The following is a 19,089-nucleotide window of genomic DNA, read 5'->3' on the forward strand; positions in this document are numbered from 1 at the left end:
GTCCCCAATACTGTTTGTCTTTTAAAAAACTTTTTGTAACTAATTTATGTGTCTGAGTGTTTATTTTTGCCTCAATGCATGTATGTGCACGACACTTGTGCCTGGAGCTCATGGAGGTCAGAAGAGGGCACCAGATCCCTTGGAACTGGAGCTATGGATGGCTGTGAGCCACCTGTGGGTACTGGGGACTGAACCCTTTAGAAGAGCGGCCAGTGCTCTGCCCGCTGGACCATCTTCTCAGCCCACTCTTGTTTGTTCTGGAACACAGACTGTTCGTACCGGATACGTCCTTTGTAGCATCTTTTCTTACTGTAAATGGATTACCTCTTCACTCTCCGTGTATCAAAAGACTATGTTGGAGAGTTTTATGTCAACTTGACACAGCTAAAGTCATCTGAGAGGAGGGAACTTCAATTAAGAAAATGCCTCCAGAGCCAGGCGGTGGTGGCGCATGCCTTTAATCCCAGCACTCGGGAGGCAGAGGCAGGTGGATCTCTGTGAGTTCGAGGCCAGCCTGGTCTACAGAGAGAGTTCCTGGATAGCCAGAGCTACACAGAGAAACCCTGTCTCAAAAAACAAAAAAACAAAAAACAAAAAACAAAAACAAAAAAAAAAAAAGAAAGAAAGAAAGAAAGAAAAAAGAAAAGAAAAGAGAAAAAGCCTGTAGGGCATTGTTGGCAAAAGTTTCTGTCCTGCAAGCCACTCCCAAGTAACCACTCAGAGGTTTAATATTAATTATAAATGCTCGGCCAATAGCTCAGGTTTTTGACTAGCCATTCTTTCATTTAAATTAACCCATTTCCATTCCTTTACCTGCTGCCACATGGCTCATGGCTTGTTACCTCATTTTGTACACATCCTGCTTTCTCTGTGTCTGGCTGGTGACCCTTCTGACTCCACCTTTTTTCTTCCCAGAATTCTCCTAGTCTAGCTCTCCTACCCAATCCCTTCCTGCCCAGCTCTTTATTAACCAATAAGAGTAATTCATATTTACAGTGTACAAAGATTGTTCCACGTCAGGGCATTTCCTTAATTAGTGATTGTTGGGAGAGGGCTCAGCCCATTGTGGGTGGTGCCATCCCTGGGCTGGTGGTCCTGGGTTCTATAAGAAACCAGGTTGATCAAGCCACAGGGAGCAAGCCAGTAAGTGATACCCCACCCCCCATGGCCTTTGCATCATCTCCTGTCTCCAGGTTCTTGTTCTGTGTGAGTTCCTGTCCTGACTTCCTTCAGTGATGAACAGTGCTGTGGAAGTGTAAGCCAAATAAACCCTTTCCTCCCCAACTTGCTTTGGTCATGGTGTTTCATCACAGCCATAGAAACCCTAACTAAGACAAATTGGTACCAGCATAGTGGGGTATTGCTGTGACAGACCTGATCCTGTGTTGGGGAGGACTGTGGAAGGACTTTGGAACTTTGGGCTAGAAGAGCCACTGAGTGTTGAGAGCTCAGTGGGATGTTCTGTAGGAACTTGGAAAATAAGAATGTTGAGAACAGTGCAGATGATGGAGGCCTGGCCTGTGAAGTTTCAGAGGGAAGCCTCTACCAGGCCTTTTGTGTGAAGAGTCTGTGGTTCTGGTCAGCTGGAGCTGAAGAATCAACCGTGATTAACAAGATGCCAGCACTGCTGAAATTAAACCTTTGCTTTACCAGGACAATGGATGCTGGTCAGCTGGAGCTGAGAAACTGGTGGTGATTAAGAAGAGACCAGCATTGTTGAGGTAAAATCTGGGAAGTGTTTCCTCAGAGTCAGCACACAGAAGCTGTGTTCCAGGGTTGGCCCTCATGCTGGCAGCAGAACTCGGTAGTGCAAGAGTCACCCAGGTGGTACTGGTTTGGAAGGTGTGAAGGGGTCATGGAGAGCAGCTGAGGCTTGGCACCGGGTGGCAGGGCTGCAGCCCCTGAAGGGAGTCCAGGGAGGCTGCTGGTGAAGGTGAAGCGCAATTTCAGTAAGGGACCCAGCATGGAGATGCCAGTACTGTGGGATGACCACTGAGAACAGCAGCAGTGGTGGAGTGGAGTCAGCTGGAGCCTGGAAGACAAGCTCTGTGTGCTGCAGAGGGCAGAGCTGGAGAAGTGACCCACGCCCTTGAGAGGAGTCCTGAAGTGAATCCCAGATATTGGATATTGAATTATTTACACAGTTAGAGTTTGGTTTTGCTTTATTCAGATTGTGACTATGCCCTGGTTTTCCTCTTCCTCCCCCTCCCCCTTCTCCTCTTCTTCTTTTTGGTTTTTTGAGAAAGAGTTTCTCTGTGTAGCCCTAGCTGTCCTGGAACTTGCTTTGTAGACCAGGCTGGCCCCGAACTTACAGAGATCTGCCTGCCTCTGCCTCCAGAGTGCTGGGATTAAAGGTGTGTGCTACCACTGCCTGGCTATAATTTATTTTTATTTTATGTTCATTAGTGTTTTACCTGCATGTACATCTATATGAGGGTGTCAAAGCCCTTGAATTGGGGTTACAGACAGATGTGAGCTGCAATGTGGGTGCTGGAAATTGAACCCAGGTCCTCTGGAAGAGCAGTCAATGCTCTTAACCACTGAGCCATCTCTCCAGCCCCTAGAGACTAATTTTTGTTTGTTTTTCCTTTTTTTGTTTTGTTTTGTTTTAGTTTTTTGAGACAGGGTTTCTCTTTGTAGCCTTAGCTGTCCTGGAACTCACCCTGTAGACCAGGTTGGCCTTGAACTCACAGTGATCTACCTGCCTCTACCTCCCAAGTGCTGAGTTTAAAGGTGTGCGCCACCACCACCCGCAGAGACTAAAATTTTAAAGTATTTGAATTGTAAGACTGTGGGACTTTTTAAGTTTGTAAAATGTTTTATATGACTGTGTCATCTTGGGGATGAATGAGAAAGGAAAGGTTGTGGTTTAACAGTGATGTTTGTATGTCACGTTGACAAGGAATCAGTTGTGTTGGGAAGTTTTATGTCAACTTGACACAAGGTAAAGCCATCTGAGAGGAGGAGATCTACATTAAGGAAATGCTTCCATAAGACTGGGCTGTAGGCAAGCCTGGGGGACATTTTCTTAATCAGTGATTGATGGGGGAGGGCCCAGCCCAGTGTGGGTGATGCTATTCCTGGGTTGGTGGTCCCGGGTTCTATAAGAAAGTAGGCTGAGCAAGTCATGGACAACAAGCCAGTAAGTGGTACTCCTTCATGGCCTCTGCATCAGCCCTTGACTCCAGGATCCTGCCCTGTGTGAGTTCCTGTCCTGACTTCCTTCAGTGATAAACAGTGCTGTGGAAGTGTGAGCTGAATCAACCCTTCCCTCCCCAACCTGCTTTTGGTCATGGTGTTTCATCATAGTGATAGTAGAACCAAGACTTACTAAATATTTGTTTTTATTATTTTTAAGTACGTGTATGTACTTGTGTAAGTATGTGCATGTGAATGTAGGTGCCCTCAGAGGCCAGAGACATTAGATAGCCTAGGAGCTGCAGTTACAGGCAGATGTGAGTTGCTCAACATGGGTGCAGGGAATTGAACTGCGGTCCTCTGTGGAGCTGACGTGCTCTTAGCCTTGGAGCCACCTCTCCAGCCCCGCCTCTTCGCTTTCCTGATAATGTCCTCTGTTGTATGAGAGTTTCTAATTTTGATGGGCCCAGTCTCCCTGTTGTTGGTCCTGGATGCTTGTGCTTTGGAGAAGTGTATCTAACTCAAGGTGACAAAGGCCAGAGCCTGTGTCACCTCCTAAGTGCTGTGCAGTTCTGGCTCCTGCTGTTAGTGAGGATGCTCACGGTCACTCAAGCCTTCCCAAACACTAACACACACTGATCAAACACTGGGCCCTAAAGCCTGAAGGATCCAACTGTAAGCAGGATGCTCTCTGAAAAGACTGAAATTAACCTAGAAATTTATATATAAACAAGAGGAGGGATGCCAGCTGTACCAATGTAGAATGCACTTGTAATCTTAATACCTGGAGCTGTAGGCATGAGGGTTGTGAGTTTGAAGCCAGCCTGGGATATGATAGACTCAAGCTAAAATCAAAGAGGGGAGGTTGGCAGGATGGCTCAATTCTGAAAGTTCTTGCCTTGTAAATTTGAGGACCTAAGTCAGACCCCAGAATCCATGTGAAAAGCCAGACAGAGATACTTTCAAACACATGCTCAGTGGTGCCTCTCAGATGACCCCAAATCCAGCCAAAGTCACCGCGAAGATAAACCACCACGATTATCATTCTAACTGACTACATAATCAAAACTATAAAAATCGTATTATCATCTCAAAAGATGGAGGAAGCTGGGCATGGTGGTGCACACCTTTAATCCCAGCACTCGGGAAGCGGAGGGATTTCTGTGAGTTTGAGACCAGCCTGGTCTGGTCTACATAGGGAGTTCTAGGCCAGCTGGAGCTGCACTGTGAGTGAGACTCTGTCTCAAAAAAATAAGATGGAGAAAAATTATTTCTAAATCCCCAGGGTGATGGACTCCTAGAGCAAACCAGGGGTGGGGTGGAATGTTATAAAATGCCTTTACCAAAGTCCTATCCAACAGCAAAGATCCTGGGTCCCAGCCAGTGCAGGAAGGGCCAGGGAAAACCAAATGTATGAAGGGTCAGGGCAGAAAACAGATTGTTACCCAAGGGACTTGTGGTTGGATGGGCAGAAAGCCAATCATATTGATAAGCTATTAAAATTAAAACATAAAGTTAACAAAGTCCCCAAATATAAATTCTATTGTAAATCCAGTAATAATTAGAAAATTAAATGTAAAAATAATAACACAGTATTTACATTTTTCAGAGAACAACAAAACCAGTCAGAGGACAAAAGCCATTCAAGATGTCTGCCTGGGACTCCACAGCACATCCCTGAGGATGTGTAGATGTTTGGGGTTATTTGGTTTATGAGGAAGCCAGCCCTGTCTGAACTGCTGTCCTGATGTGATCCTAACACACAACTTGGTAGATGGTGGATGTGAGTGTGCATGCATAGGAGGTGGAAGCAGATATAAAAATGTGCACGTGGCCAGGCACCGTGGCGCGTGTCTTTAACCCCAGAGCTCAGGAGGCAGAGGTAGGTGGATCTCTGTGAGTTCTAGGCCAGCCTGGTCTACAGAGCGAGTTCCAGGACAGCCAGGGCTACATAATAAGGCCCTGTCCTCAGTGTCTACTATTTGATCCGAGACATGTGAGTAGGAATATATTCTGATAAAGCCATAGTAAGTAGGAATGGAAGTCTCCTGCTTTGGGCGAGGAATACATTTTGTATGTTATTTTCCTTTTTTTTTTAAACAAACAAACGGTGCTGGAGAGATGCTCAGTGGGTTGAGAGTGCTTGTCGTATAAACAGGAGAGCCTGAGTCCAGATCCTCAGTGCCCCGTTTACAAAAACAAGTGTTGAGGGAGGTGGAGATGGGGATCTTCTGGACTTGCTGGCCACAGTCCTCTCTCCAGGTTCAGTGAGGGACCCACCTCAAAGGAGTAAAGAGTGACAGGGTGCACACACACACACACACACACACACACACACACACACACACACACGGACACACACACACACACACACACACACACGGACACACGGACACATGGACACGGACACACGGACACGGACACACAGACACGGACACACACACCACACCCATGCACACAATGGTTACACACACAAAACAAAAACCACACGTGAAAACAGCTGCTGGGTGTAGAGGCAAAAACCATCTCTTGGCAAGCTGAGGAGGGTCCTGAGCCTGAGGCCGGGCTGGGCTATGATGGAGACTTCAAAGTGTGATTCAGCCAAAGTCTTTAAATTGTAGAACTAGTAGTTGGATGAGTAGAGAATCTGAGCTATACTGAGCGATAAATTATCAAAACTCATGTTATATATACATACATATGAATTGCATTTTATTTTTTTAACCTTTCTTTCCTTGGTGTGCACAGTGTGGATGTGTGGCCCAGGACAGCTTGCAGGAGTTGGTTCTCTCCCGCCGCCGTGTGGGTCCCAAGGATAAACTGGTTATCAGTCTTGGTGACAAGAACCACAACGGAGCCATCTCATTGGCCCTATATATTTTTTATAGGTTATTTATCCATGTATATTTATTTATAGGTTATAAAATCATAATCTTCATATATATATTTATTCCTGGCTGTCCTGGAACTCGATATGTAGACCAAACTGTCTTGTTACAGACATCCACCTGCCTCCACTACGCCCAGTTACTTTTTGCACCTCTATCTGTATCTGTATGTGCAGCACATGCATGCAGATACCTATGGAAGCCAGATGAGGGCGTCAGTGTCTCTGGAGCTGAGCTCCAGGTGGTTGTGAGTCGCCCACTGTGGGTGCTGGGGACCGAACCTGGGTCCTCTGTAAGGGCAGCAGGGCTCTTGGGCGGTAAACGGCCTCTCCAGCTGCATCGCTGTCATGATCTTCATGAGTCATTTGTACAGTTAATGCAGCCAGTGAAATAATGTCCAGCAGACGGCTTGATTCACAGCCTGCTGATGCAGATTTTCCATTCTCTCCTTGGAGACTTGAGGCAATCTGCCCAACTGTCCCCAAGGAATGAAGGGCCAGGGTGGGGCGAGGGGGTCATTTTACTCGTCAACAACATGGCTTTTCTCTGGTTATTTTAGCCACAGTGACACTGTGGAGGTCACTTCTGCTCCCTGTACACAGTCCTACACCGCAGTGAGAGTGTGTTGAGTATCTGGGTTCCTGTGCATGCACTGTGCAGTCATTACCAGCGAAGAACCCGGAGGAGGACACAGGCAGAGGGCAGGAGCGAAGAGTCTCTCCAGGCACCATCTACCACTGGTGTAAATGGAGAAGAAGCCTTTGACTTGCTTGTGATAGAGCTGGGGGCCCAGCTCAGCTGTAAGGTGTTTGCCTAGCTCCCCAACCCCAGGAAGGGGCTAGGGTGTGATGCAGTTGTAGGGTGCTTGCCTAGCCCCCCCACAGTGAGGGGCTAGGATGTGACTCTACTGTGGGGTGCTTGTCTAGACTTCCCCAGTTGGGGGCTGGGGTGTGTCTCAGCTGTGGGATTCTTGTCTAGGCTACTCCAGTGAGGGGCTGGGGTGTGTCTCAGCTGTGGGGTACTTGTCCATACTCCTCCAGTGAGGGGCTGGGAGTGGTAGGGTTCTTGCCTGGCCCCCACGGTGAAAGGCAGGGGATAGAGCCCGGGGTAGGGGGCTTTCCTGGTACATACAAGACCCTGGCTCCATCCCTAGCACTCAGGTGACTTCTGTTCTCCAGTGTTTCAGAAAGGCAGCATTTTGGCTGCCTTGAGCCTTTTTCTCTTGTTGGTGGTGGATGCTCGTGCTACCCAGGATCCCCATGAATGTGGTTGGACTTTGGGTACATATGAAATCCAGTGAAAGCCTCCTCCTTCACTGGACACTGCAGAAATTTGGCCTGGTTGATATTTAGTCAAGGGAGGAAGTCCTCGCTTGGATTGTAGCTACCACATATCTAGAACCATCATATTGGATAAGTAAGCCTACTCAAGGCAAGTGGAATCTTTGCCTTCGTTGGACATGGAGTCACCAACATCAGGAACTCTGGGAGGAGAGAAGAGTGAGGGAGCCTTCCAGGCTGCCATCATCACCCCATGAACTTCACCTGGTAACAACATGGATAACCTCTAGACACCCTCCACCCCAGGCGGCCATCCCAGAACTCGGAGGACAACAGTGCCTCTTTAAGTCTCTGGGTGACACTTACTCATGGACTTGTGTGTGTCATAGTTAATATGAATAAGACTTTCCTGGATGAACTCAGATAAAACTAAATTACCCAGCAAGGGCTCAAGTAATTTTAATTTACAGAAAACTATTACGGGCCATAAAACTCTTCACCCGTGGTGCTGGCCAGTTCCTAATGACCCACGCCTGGTGACAGTGTCTTTCATGAGCTCCCACAGCAGGGGGCCAGCCTTTCCCTCCTCCACAGTCAGGCTGGCTCCTGCTCGTCTTGTGACATCTTTTTGAACATAACAAGACATTTCTGTGTTTGCCCTACAGTGATCAATGTTGATTTTATTTTTAAATACATGTGATCATCCATGAAGTCAAGTAATAAAAAAGCCCAAAGTGACTTCATGGAAAACTAATGCTCCCTGGTGCTGTCCTCTAGATCTATCATGGAGAGCACAGACGTTTCCTACCACGCTAGGTTCTGGGAGAAAGGTTACAACAGTGTGTCATCCCTATGGAAGTGTCCTCCTTTTTTTTTTTTTCCCCCTTATGTGGACTTTGAAAGGAGGCGCTCAGCTGTCGGGTTTCTCAAATCTACGCGGTGGCTGGGATGTGGCTCAGCCGATAGAGTGCTTACCTCGCCTGTAAGAAGCCCGGCTTTCATTCCTAGCCCTGCTGGGGATTCTCAGCTTTAAACTAGGCATGGTGGTGCAAGTTTGGAATCCTAAAACCCAGGATTGGAAGCAGGTCAGAAGTTTAAGGTCTTATTGGCTGTGGGGGAGTTTAAAGCCAGCATGGGATATGAGACCAAGTCAAACCAAACCCTGGACCAGTGCTGGCTGAAGTCTTCAGCTGCCATGACGGTGGCTACCAAACCCGATGGGCACCAACTTCACCCGCACTCATTCTCACCTTGGGCTCTGATCCACCCTGCAACAAGGACTGTTTCCAAACCATCTTCCTCTCCCAAACTTCACCTCAGCCCTTTCCTACTCAGTCATGGCAGAGGCTGCTTCTGGTTTTGAGAAGGAAACAGCGTCCAGCAGACTCTTCCTCTCTCCCTCCTCCCCCCAGCCAAGTTCTCCATCTGTGCGGGAGTCCAGGGCGCCTTCCTACCCGGAGGTCTCCCTGGACCATGACCTCCTCCTGTCCTGTCTTTCCTTTCTTTCTCTGTTGCTTCCTCTGACTCTGGACCACACTGGTGACATCCCAGCATGGTTCTTGTCTGTGGTGGTCACTGATGTTGGTTTTTTTCTCAGACACCTCCCTTCTTTCTTTTGGAAATGAAGCCGCCTGTGTTTGGCAGGCCACACGGTAGTGGATACCTGTTCTGTGACCTGAAGCACAGCCCTGGAGATGTAGCAAGTAACTGCTCTACCTGCCTATGACCTTGAAGAGCATGCCCCTGGGGTGACCACTCAGCTACCCTACCCTTAAGACCTGAGATGCACTATGCTGCTCTCTTCCGTCCCCTTTGGGACTTGGATGTGGGACAGTCTCAGGTGCAGGAGAACAGCGTGAGATCATGCCTCACCTTTTCCAGGACCCTGCGACAACTCCTCTGTTCTGTTTTGTGAGTTTTCCTTCCTTAATAAATCCCTTTGCCCTTTAAGCAGACTCTGGATCCGCTACACCACATACTGACCACGCAAAGCCAGCCTCTCTCAGAACATCTCAGGGGCAGCCTTGGCTCTCAGCTCTGGTCTATGGGGCTGAGTGGAGTGATATGGTCAACTCTCAGGTTCCATACGTCAGAGAAGCTGCTGGTCCTTGGCTTTCCCCTCCCTCGCTCCCTCCTCCCTTCCTCCCTCCCTCCCTTCCTCCCTCCCTCCCTCCCTCCCTCCCTCCCTCCCTCCCTCCGTGTGTGTGTGTGTGTGTGTGTGTGTGTGTGTGTGTCTGACTGTGTGTCTTCCTCCCACTTTCCACCCAACCTATCAAAGGTACAGTTTCTCACTTGAGCCCAGAGCTTGCTGATTTGACTAATCCAACTCTGCAGCTCACCTGGGGACCCTGTCTCTGCCTCCTGAGCATTGTTGGGATTACAGATGGGCCTCCGTACCCACCCAGCATTTAGGTGGGTGCTGGCTTCCTGTCTAGTCCTCAAGCTTGCTCAGCAAGTTCTTTATCCACTGAGCCTTGCCCTAAGCCCTACTCCCTCCCTTTCGGGAGGACTGGATGTGGGTGTGAGGGTGTGTGCCCGCTCTGGCCATGGTGATGAGGATCATCATATCCTTGTGAGCAATGGGGAGACTCAGAGGAGGAGGCTGTCGGGTGATCTCATGGGCTAGTCACCCATCACATTGCCTGTAGTTTGAATCTGGACTGTTCCCCCAGAAGCCTGTATGCTATGGGCTTTGTTCTGAATGTGGAGCATTTAGGGGCTGTGGAAGCTTCTGAGGTGGGGCCAGTGGGAGAAATATTAGCCACTGGTGTTGTGCTAGAGGAGGAGATTTGTATTTACGTACTTAAGATATATTCTTAGAGGGGCTGGAGAGATGGCTCAGCGGTTAAGAGCACTGGCTGTTCTTCCAGAGGACCCAGGTTCAGTTCCCAGCACCCACATGGCAGCTCACAACTGTCTGTAACTCCAGTTCTGGGGGATCTGACACCTTCACACAGATATACACTCAGGCAAAACACCAATGAACACAACATAAAAATAAATTATAAAAAAGATATATTTTAAGCAGTTTATTTATGTGTATGGAGGTTTTGCCCACATGTATTTATGTACACTATATGTATGTCTGGATCCTGCAGAGGCCAGAAGAGGGATCCCCTGGGCCTGGAGTTATAGAGGGCTATGAGCTACCATGTGGGTGCTGGGAACTGAACCTGGGCCCTTTGCCCTAAACTGATGAGCCCTCTCTTCAGCCCCATTAAAAAGCGCTGGTACCTCAGCCTCTTCTTGCATGTCTCTGTGGCTACCATGATGTGGGCGGCCTATCAGCCACCCACTCCCACCAAACAACAGCCAATCACGTTAGGTTAAAGCCCTAAACGTCACTAAAGCAAAGCTTTCCTCCTTGAAGTCGATGGATTGGCTCAGGCATTTTGTCACAGTGATGGGCCACTGGCAAAGCCCCATGGATGTGTGGGACCCTTTACTCCTGTACCTGTGACTGACACACTTTCCCCCTGCCAAGTCACTGTGACCTGGTCTGGGAAAGCGGCCCCAGCCAGTTGTCTAGTGTGAATATTAATTAGCATGGCCAATATGGAGTAACCTCAAAAATGTAAATAGAGTAACTGTGGTGATATATTGTGTCCCCCAATATATTGTGCACCCTAATAAACTTATCTGGGGTCAGAGAACAGAACAGCCACTAGGCAGACATAGAGGCCAGAAAATTTAATCCTATCACTTGGGAGGCAGAGATCCATCCGGATCTCTGTGAGTTCAAAGCCACACTGGAAACAGCCAGGCATGGTAACTCACACCTTTAATCCCAGGAAGTGACAGCACAAAGCAGAAAGGTATATAAGGCGTGAAGACCAGGAACTAGCCTGGTTAAGCTTTTAGGCTTTTGAGCAGCAGTTCAGCTGAGATTCATTCTGGATGAGGACTGAGAGGCTTCTAGTCTGAGGAAAAAGGATCAGCTGAGGAACTGGCAAGGTGAGGTGGCTGTGGCTTGTTCTGCTTCTCTGATCTTCCAGCATTCACCCCAATACCTTGCTTCAGGTTTGTTTTTATTAATAAGACCTTTTATGATTCCTGCTACAAGTAACTGCTCAGCTTGGCAACCCACCACTGTGTGGATGCCCAAGGCAATGGTTTACTCTGTCAAAATGGTCACCACCTAATGGGCCCCCCAGAAAACACTTCAAACCTACAAACATCCCAAGGGCTTTTGGATATCCTAAGTGTTTATAGAAAAAATAAGACAGAGCACTGCAAGTCTTAATGAAGATGTCAGAAGCAAAATTACAAAACTCAGTTTAAAAAATCGATTAGTAGGCTGGTAGCGGCACACACCTTTAATCCCAACATTTGGGAGGCAGAGGCAGGTGGATCTCTGTGAGTTTAAGGCCAGCCAGGTCTACAGAGAGTAAGTTCCAGGACAGCCAAGGATGTGCTGGAACTCGCTCTGTAGTCCAGGCTGGCCTCAAGCTGGAACTCGCTCTGTAGTCCAGGCTGGCCTCAAACTCAAGAGACCGCCTTCCTGTCTGGAGTGCTGGGATTAAAGGTGTGTACCACAACTGCCTAGGCCTCATTCTTACTTTGTGGCAGGTGGCCTGAAGTGCACACCCTAGACACCACCCCACCCCATGCTAGCAAAGTCACAGATGTGGAGCCCTGGATCCCATCCACGATTAGACATTCATACTTCTCATCAAATTATCTGAGACACCAGCTACCTCCTACTCCCTTCTGTATTTTGTCTGTGTGTGTGTGTGTGTGTGTGTGTGTGTGTGTGTGTGCATGCGCGTGCATGTGTGTACACATCACAGTGCAGACTTGGAGGCTAGAGACGACTTTCGGGAGTAAGTTCTCTCCCTCTACCATGCAGGACCCAGGCACTGAACTCAGGACCTTAAGCATGGGGGCACGCATGTTAACCTGCTGAACCATCTCACCGACCCAACCCTGGGGAAAATTTTTAATTCACATTTGCAATTGCACAGACACCCTGTGACACTTCCCACACAAGAACAAAGTGAAGGGAATTAGCATATCCATCCCCCAGTGGCTTCACATTGGGAAACCATTAGCTACCACACTCGTGCCCCTCCCTCCCTCAGTCATCAATGGGCTTCAGACCAGCAGCCCTGGAAGCACAGGATTCAAGGCCCACATTACCTATCTGCCCGTACAAAGAGAAAGGAAGGAAAACAGACTGAAGGCTATGGGAGCTGCCACATTAGCAACTTTATAGCACCACAGTAAAGTATGTCCGCTCCATGCTCGCAGTCCTTTGAGAAGCCTGGGATTTTTTTGTCCACTGACTTTGGTGAACGGACATAATGAAGTTGGAAACTGAAAAGAATTACTGCCTGGGCAGTTTTTCCAGGTTCTTGGCGTTTCTGCTTCCTGGTGGCAATGACATTTGTTTACCTTGAAAATGGGAGAAGACACTTTTATGGGTCCGGTCTCCATGGAGCGCAGGAGCCTCCCTCACGCAGCTCTGCTCAGCGCCTTCCCACCGGACCTGGTGAAAGAGTGCCCCCCCCCAGGAGTCATAACCGAGGGGGCACAGTGAAGGGCCAGATTTATTTCTGCCCTACTTCTCTAGGACACTGGATCCATCAGAATGCAGGAGGGACTGGCCCAGAGGAGCGTCTCCGCCACCCTGGACGTGCTGTCTGGGTTCCGAGGGTAGGCCTTGGGGGATGTTAACTCTTGTTTGACATTGCGGGTGTGTGTCTGGGTGTGCAACTGTGTGTGCGTATGCATGAGGAGGGCAGAGGGCAACCACACTGTTGTTCCTCAGATGCTCTCCCCCTAGATTTTTGGCCTGGGACTCACCAATTAGACTAACCCAGGCCCTCATTTTACACAGAAAGAATTTACGGGCTAAATTCGCTCCCTAACTCTCAATGTCTACTTCTTTGGTGTTTTGAGAGAGGCCTTCAATGTGTGGCCCTGGTTGGCCTAGAACTTGCCATGGAGACCAGACTGTCCCTAAGCTCAGAGAGAGCCACCTGCCTCTGCCTCCTAAGTGCTGTCATTAAAGGCATATGCCACTACGCCTGGCTCGGTGTCTAACTCTTAGTCTGCAAATGTAATAAGGTGTCTCCCTCCTGGAAAGGATCAAGTTTTTAATGAATGGTTGGACACTTTCACATGTTGTATGTTCTTACCACACAGAACAATGTTGTTGAAGGAGAGAACAGGGACCCAGAAAACCTTGATACCAACATCACACCACTACCAGCTACTCCCCTGCCCCAGAGACACACCAGTGCCAGCAAGTGTCCCCCACCATCATCTGCCTGGGCCAAAGGACAACTATCAGGCCCAGATCCTGACTTAGCAGCAGAGGGATCATGGGAAGGGAGAGTTAGAAGGTGCTAATTTTCAAGATGATGATGATGATGATGATGATGATGATATATCTATATCTATATACATCTATATCTATCTATCTATCTATCTATCTATCTATCTATCTATCTATCTATCTATCTATCTATCTCTATATATATAAATTAAGGCAAACTCAACAAGTTGGTTGCATTTCTGCTTTGTCTTTTCACTGAAGATTGTGCTGGAGGGATGCACAGCAGGACATGCTCCTTTCCGAGGCTGAGGGACAGATGGTCCCTGGGGAAACAGGAGCTAATGGGTGTTAACGCTAGGCCACAGCTGGCAGTGGCAATATTTCTAAAAAGAGGGACAAGTCACCCACTTTTAAGCACCAAGTGGACGATCTCTGTCTCTCTGACCAGAAGCGCAGGCCTACCTAGCCTCCTCCGGCTGGACAACACACCACAAAAAAAAAAAAAAAAAAAGAAAAGAAAAAAAAGAAAAGAAAAAAAAAAGAAAAAAAGAAAAGAAAAGAAAAAAAAGAGTTTAGGGAGGGTGGAAAGCAAGCCAAATGTCTTTTCTCTGATTAGCCCAGGCAATTACGGAGGAGCATTTCCCCAAAGAAGAAGAGGTGTTGGCAGACGGAGTGGCTGGCTGCAGAGAACCCTCATAGCAACCAGATCACAGACCATTGCGGGGTGTCCACAGAGACACCGGGAGGGCTGGCGGAAAGGATGGCCTGCGGAAAGAGGGCAGTGCACATTAGCTTTAAGTCTGTTGAAACAGGGCTGGGTATGCAGCTCGGCCAGCCAGCCGGCAGAGTGCCCAGAATGCACCAAGCCCCGGGTTTGAGTCCCGGTCAGCTCTCTCCCGAGGGTCCCAGGAACTGAACTCAAGTTGTGAAGCCTGGGCAAGTGCCTTTACCTGCTGAGCCTTCTCAGTGGCCCTGATGGGTTTTGTTGGTTGCGGGTTTTGTTGTTGTTGTTTGTTTTGAGACAGGGTCTCACTATGGAGCCCTGGCTGGCCTGGAACTTACTGTGCAGGCCAGGCTGGCCTCAATCTTGTGGTAATCCTCATGGGTCTGGCACCTAAGTCCTCGGGAATACAAGTGGGGACCATCATTCCGGCAGCAACAACAACAAAAATACTTTTAAACATCAAGACCTCTCCTTAAACATTAGGTCATCAAGTCAGGCATGGTGGCACATACTGTTAATCCCAGTACTAGGGAGACAAAGGTTAGAGGAATCTCTGTGAGTTCGAGGCCAGCCAGGGCCACATGGTGAGCTACTGTCTCAAAAAAAAAAAAAAAAGTTATTAGGTCATGGACCAGTGAGATGGCTCAGGTGGCAAAGCTGCCCAGGCTGATGACCTGAGTTCAACCTCCATATGGTCAAAAGAGAGAACAAGTTCCCATGAGTTGTCCTCTGACCTACACACACACACACACACACACACACACACACACACACACACACACACACAATGTCATATACACCCCCCAATAAATAAATACAATTAAAAAAAAATTTTAAGGCAAGGTGTCACTATCTAGTTCTGGCCAGCCTAGAACTTGCCTGGGGCTTGCTACGTAGATCAGTCTGGCCTCACACTCACAGATTCACCTGTCTCTGCCTCTCCATGTAATTTAAAGGAAAAAGGTTGCTTAGATCCTCCAAAACTAGGGAAAAATCCAGTTAGGGAATTTTGTGCTTCGAATTCAGCCTTGTTGGCTATGATGCTGCCTGGAACGTAGCCCTTTTTCTTTCCTTCCTTCCTTCCTTCCTTCCTTCCTTCCTTCCTTCCTTCCTTCCTTCCTTCCTTCCTTCCTTCCTTCCTCCCTCCCTCCCTCCCTCCCTCTCTCCCTCCCTCCCTCCTTCCCTCTTTCTTTCTTTCATTCTTTGTTTCTTTCTTTCATGCGTTCGTGTGTGCGTGCGTGTGTGCGTGCGTGCGTGTGTGTGTGTGTGTGTGTGTGTGTGTGTGTGTGTGTGTGTGTCTGTTTCGAGACAGGGTTTCTCTGTGTAGCCCTGGCTGTTCTGGAACTCACTCTGTAGACCAAGCTGTCCTTGAACTCACAGAGATCCTCCTACCTCTGCCTCCTGAGTGGCCTCCCGAGTGTTGGGATTAAAGGTGTACAGCACCACTGCCAGGCATCTTTAGACTTCTAGAAGTTTGAAAATGCATCAAACATGTTATCAACTAAGATGGGACATATTTGTTGAGGCATTATATTTAGATGGCTTCGCTTAATTTTTTTAAGAAAAGATTATTTTTATTTTATGTGTATACATATTTTGTCTGCATAAATATATGTATATCACATGCATGCAGTACTCTGAGAGGCCAGAGGAGGGCTTTGGATTCCCCTGGAGCTGGAATTGTAGACAGTTGTGGGCTACCATACCGGGAGTTGAAATCCAAACCAGAATCCTTTACAGGAGCAGCCAGTGCTCTTAACTGCCGAGCGTCTCCCAGTCCCACTTTCACTTCATTAATCCTTGCTTCATCTTTAGTCCACAGCCTCTGTGAGCCTGGTTTGTCCAAATTTTAGGATTCAATAAATTGGCATAACTTAAAAATGTTTAAATAATTCATATTTTGTACTAAAATAACAGAGTACATTTCCTGATTAGATCATTTTAATCTTGAAATGAGTAGGTATTTTCAAGTTGTGTGGATAAATTTCTTATTTTAATGTATATGTATGTATGTTTGTATGATTGTCTCTGCGTGCACCTCATACATCCAGTGACCACAGAGGCCAGATGAGGGTTTTGAATCCTTTGCTGTGAGACACCACATGGGTGCTGGACCCAAACCCCAGTCCTCCACAAGAGCAGCCACTGCTCTTAACCACTGAGCCACCTCTCCAGCTCCCTACATCGTTTTCTTGTTCTTAGCTTCTTGTTCTAACTTCTTTCTCTTCTATTTGGCTAAATTTAGACACTTTAGAATTCATTGCATCGATGTCAGCTTTAACAGCTAGAACTTTTTATTTATTTATTTACTTAAGTTTTTTTTTAGCCGGGCGGTGATGGCGCATGCCTTTAATCCCAGCACTCAGGAGGCAGAGCCAGGCGGATCTTTGTGAGTTCGAGGCCAGCCTGGTCTACAGAGCGAGATCCAGGAAAGGCACAAAGCTACACAGAGAAACCCTGTCTCGAAAAACAAAACAAAACAAACAAACAAAAAAAGATTTTTTAAATTCATTTTGAGTGCTCTGTCTGCATGTACAACTTTATGCCAGAAGAGGGCACCAGATCTCATTACAGATGGTTGGGAGCCACCATGTGGTTGCTGGGAATTGAACTCAGGACCTCTGGAAGAGCAGCTGGTGCTCTTAACCTCTGAGCCATCTCTCCAGACCCATTTTTTATTTTTAAAGTAAATCTTTCATAGTCCATTTGGCCTGGAACTGCTATGTAGCCTAAATTGACCTTGACCTCTAAATCCTCCTACTGCCAACTTTTGAGTGCTGGGCTTGCTGGCTTGTGCCGCCACCTGAAACATTTCTTTCCTATGAAGCTAAGCATTGAGGTCTTTTAGTGGTGACATTTATTTAAATTTACATACCTGAAGCTGTTTTACATTTTCTAAATTACTTCCATCTGTCAGTTTACTCTGATCAATATTTAAGAGGTGACTTTCATTTCCAGATAGTTTGCAGCCGCGTTATTTTTGAATTGCTGTAGTAGACTGCCCGACAGAAACGAAAAGATTGTTTTGGTTCACGGCTTCAGTCCATCGGGGTGGGGAAGGCATGGTGCTGTGGCCGAGTCTCAATGATGTGAGCAGCCTCCCTCTGCCACGTCCTCTGCTGACATAACAGACTGGAACAACCACCCAAAACAACCTCTCCCTCCCTTGATGTTCCAGAGTAACTAACACAAGCCATTGGTATCACCGTGGGGGGAGGCTGGGACTAAACCACTAGACACACGCCTCTCTGGCCTTCGGGACTGATCTGTGGGTAGAATCTGGAAATTTTGGGAGATGTGGGTTAGAGAAGACTTAGCATTGGATAGGTGGATCTTAACCAATGATTCTTATAGGAGTTTGGGAGAACAGCATGCTGGTAAAGATTCAGACTGTAATAAAGGGTTTGGGGAAATTATAAATGGGAACAAGCCTTAATTGGGAATGGGACCACAGGCCATTCCTCACATTCTGGTGAAGAATTTGACTATACTGTGCCCATGTCGTGGAAGTTTGAGTGGGGTGGAGGCCAACATAATGAGATAATTTGGAGGAGGAAGTTCAAGGTAGCATAGCATTCAGACTGTGAATTGTTATTTATGACTATGTTTAGCCAGATTTTCAGTGAGAATTGGAGGAAAAGGTAGAACAGAAACATGAAAGATGTGCTATACAAAGAGCTTGTTTAGAGTTTCAGGGGATGTGATTGTTAAAGGGGTTGAGGCCATGAAAAAGAAGCAATTTGCTTGGGACAGCAGGAAGGATGCTTTGGGACCATTTCAGGAGCTGTTGAGACGCTGGTTACCATAGACCGCTTGGGTGTAGACTGAAAGCTCATTTGGGAGATGTTCCTTTAAACAGAGTGCAGCTGAGCTCTCGAGGGTAGTGTCTTACCAGGTTCAGCTGCCCAGACACCTAGAGGCCATGGCTGCCCTGGCATAAGCTGTGGCAGGCTTGAGCTGAAGGAGAACTTGGATTTTGCAGCAATGAAGAATGCAAGAGCTATGAGGCCTTGGTGCCTGCTACCAAGTTTTTGAGAGAAGCCATGAGGACAGGCAATGTGCAGCAAAGTCAGACTCTCTGCAGGGAGACTCGACCAGGACTGTATGTGACACTTGAAGGTCTCTAACGCTTTAGAGCTGGGATTACAGGTGTGTGCCACCATGCACAGTTTATTTGGTGATGGGGTGGGACCCAGGGCTCTGTGCATCCTAGGTAGGCACTCTACAGACTGAGTCTCTGAATATTTTAGTCAATGAACTTCATAGTGAGTTGCAGGCTACAGGACATACTGCTTCTCAAGGAGGCTGGTTTCTCCTCAGCATGCCACTGACCAAAGCACAAGTCTACAGAAGAATTTACTGATGAGCGTCTGCACGGGGGAGGCAGGGTCCCAGATCTGCATTCCTGAGGAGAAGGGTTATGGGTACTGTAGATGTAACCGTCTCATTAAATAAGAAACACGGAGCCAAATACAGAGTTAAAAGCCCAAGAGGTCAGAACCTCTTGATTGTAAACCCAACCACATGACCTCCTCGTCACTGCCTGTCTATACAGACCTCCAGGTCTTCTATGGTTGGTATTGAGAGTAAAGGCGTGTGTCTCCATGCTGGCTGTATCCTTGAACACACAGAGATCTGCCTGTCATGTGATTGGGATTAAAGGTGTGTGCCACCACTGCCCGGCTCTTGCTATGGCTTGCTATTAGCTCTGACCCCCAGGCAACTTTAGTTATTAACATATAAATAAAATCACATTCCAGCACAAATAAAATATCATCA

The 19,089-nt window shown here is 47.6% G+C and overlaps 1 long non-coding RNA gene across 2 annotated transcripts in view; it reads left to right on the plus strand.

The window, feature by feature from the left end:
* Positions 1-7,747, plus strand: part of LOC107401035 (uncharacterized) — a 32,218-nt gene extending 24,471 nt beyond the window's left edge. For both annotated transcript variants that reach the window (XR_013049485.1, XR_013049486.1), the window contains exons 8-10: positions 1,654-1,721; positions 4,748-4,921; positions 6,586-7,747. This is a non-coding gene — a long non-coding RNA (uncharacterized LOC107401035). The remainder of the gene's footprint in view (positions 1-1,653; positions 1,722-4,747; positions 4,922-6,585) is intronic.
* The last annotated feature ends 11,342 nt before the right edge of the window (positions 7,748-19,089 follow it).

The sequence above is a fragment of the Peromyscus maniculatus genome, chromosome 2 (assembly GCF_049852395.1).
Source record: "Peromyscus maniculatus bairdii isolate BWxNUB_F1_BW_parent chromosome 2, HU_Pman_BW_mat_3.1, whole genome shotgun sequence".
In the NCBI taxonomy this organism is placed as follows: domain Eukaryota; kingdom Metazoa; phylum Chordata; class Mammalia; order Rodentia; family Cricetidae; genus Peromyscus; species Peromyscus maniculatus.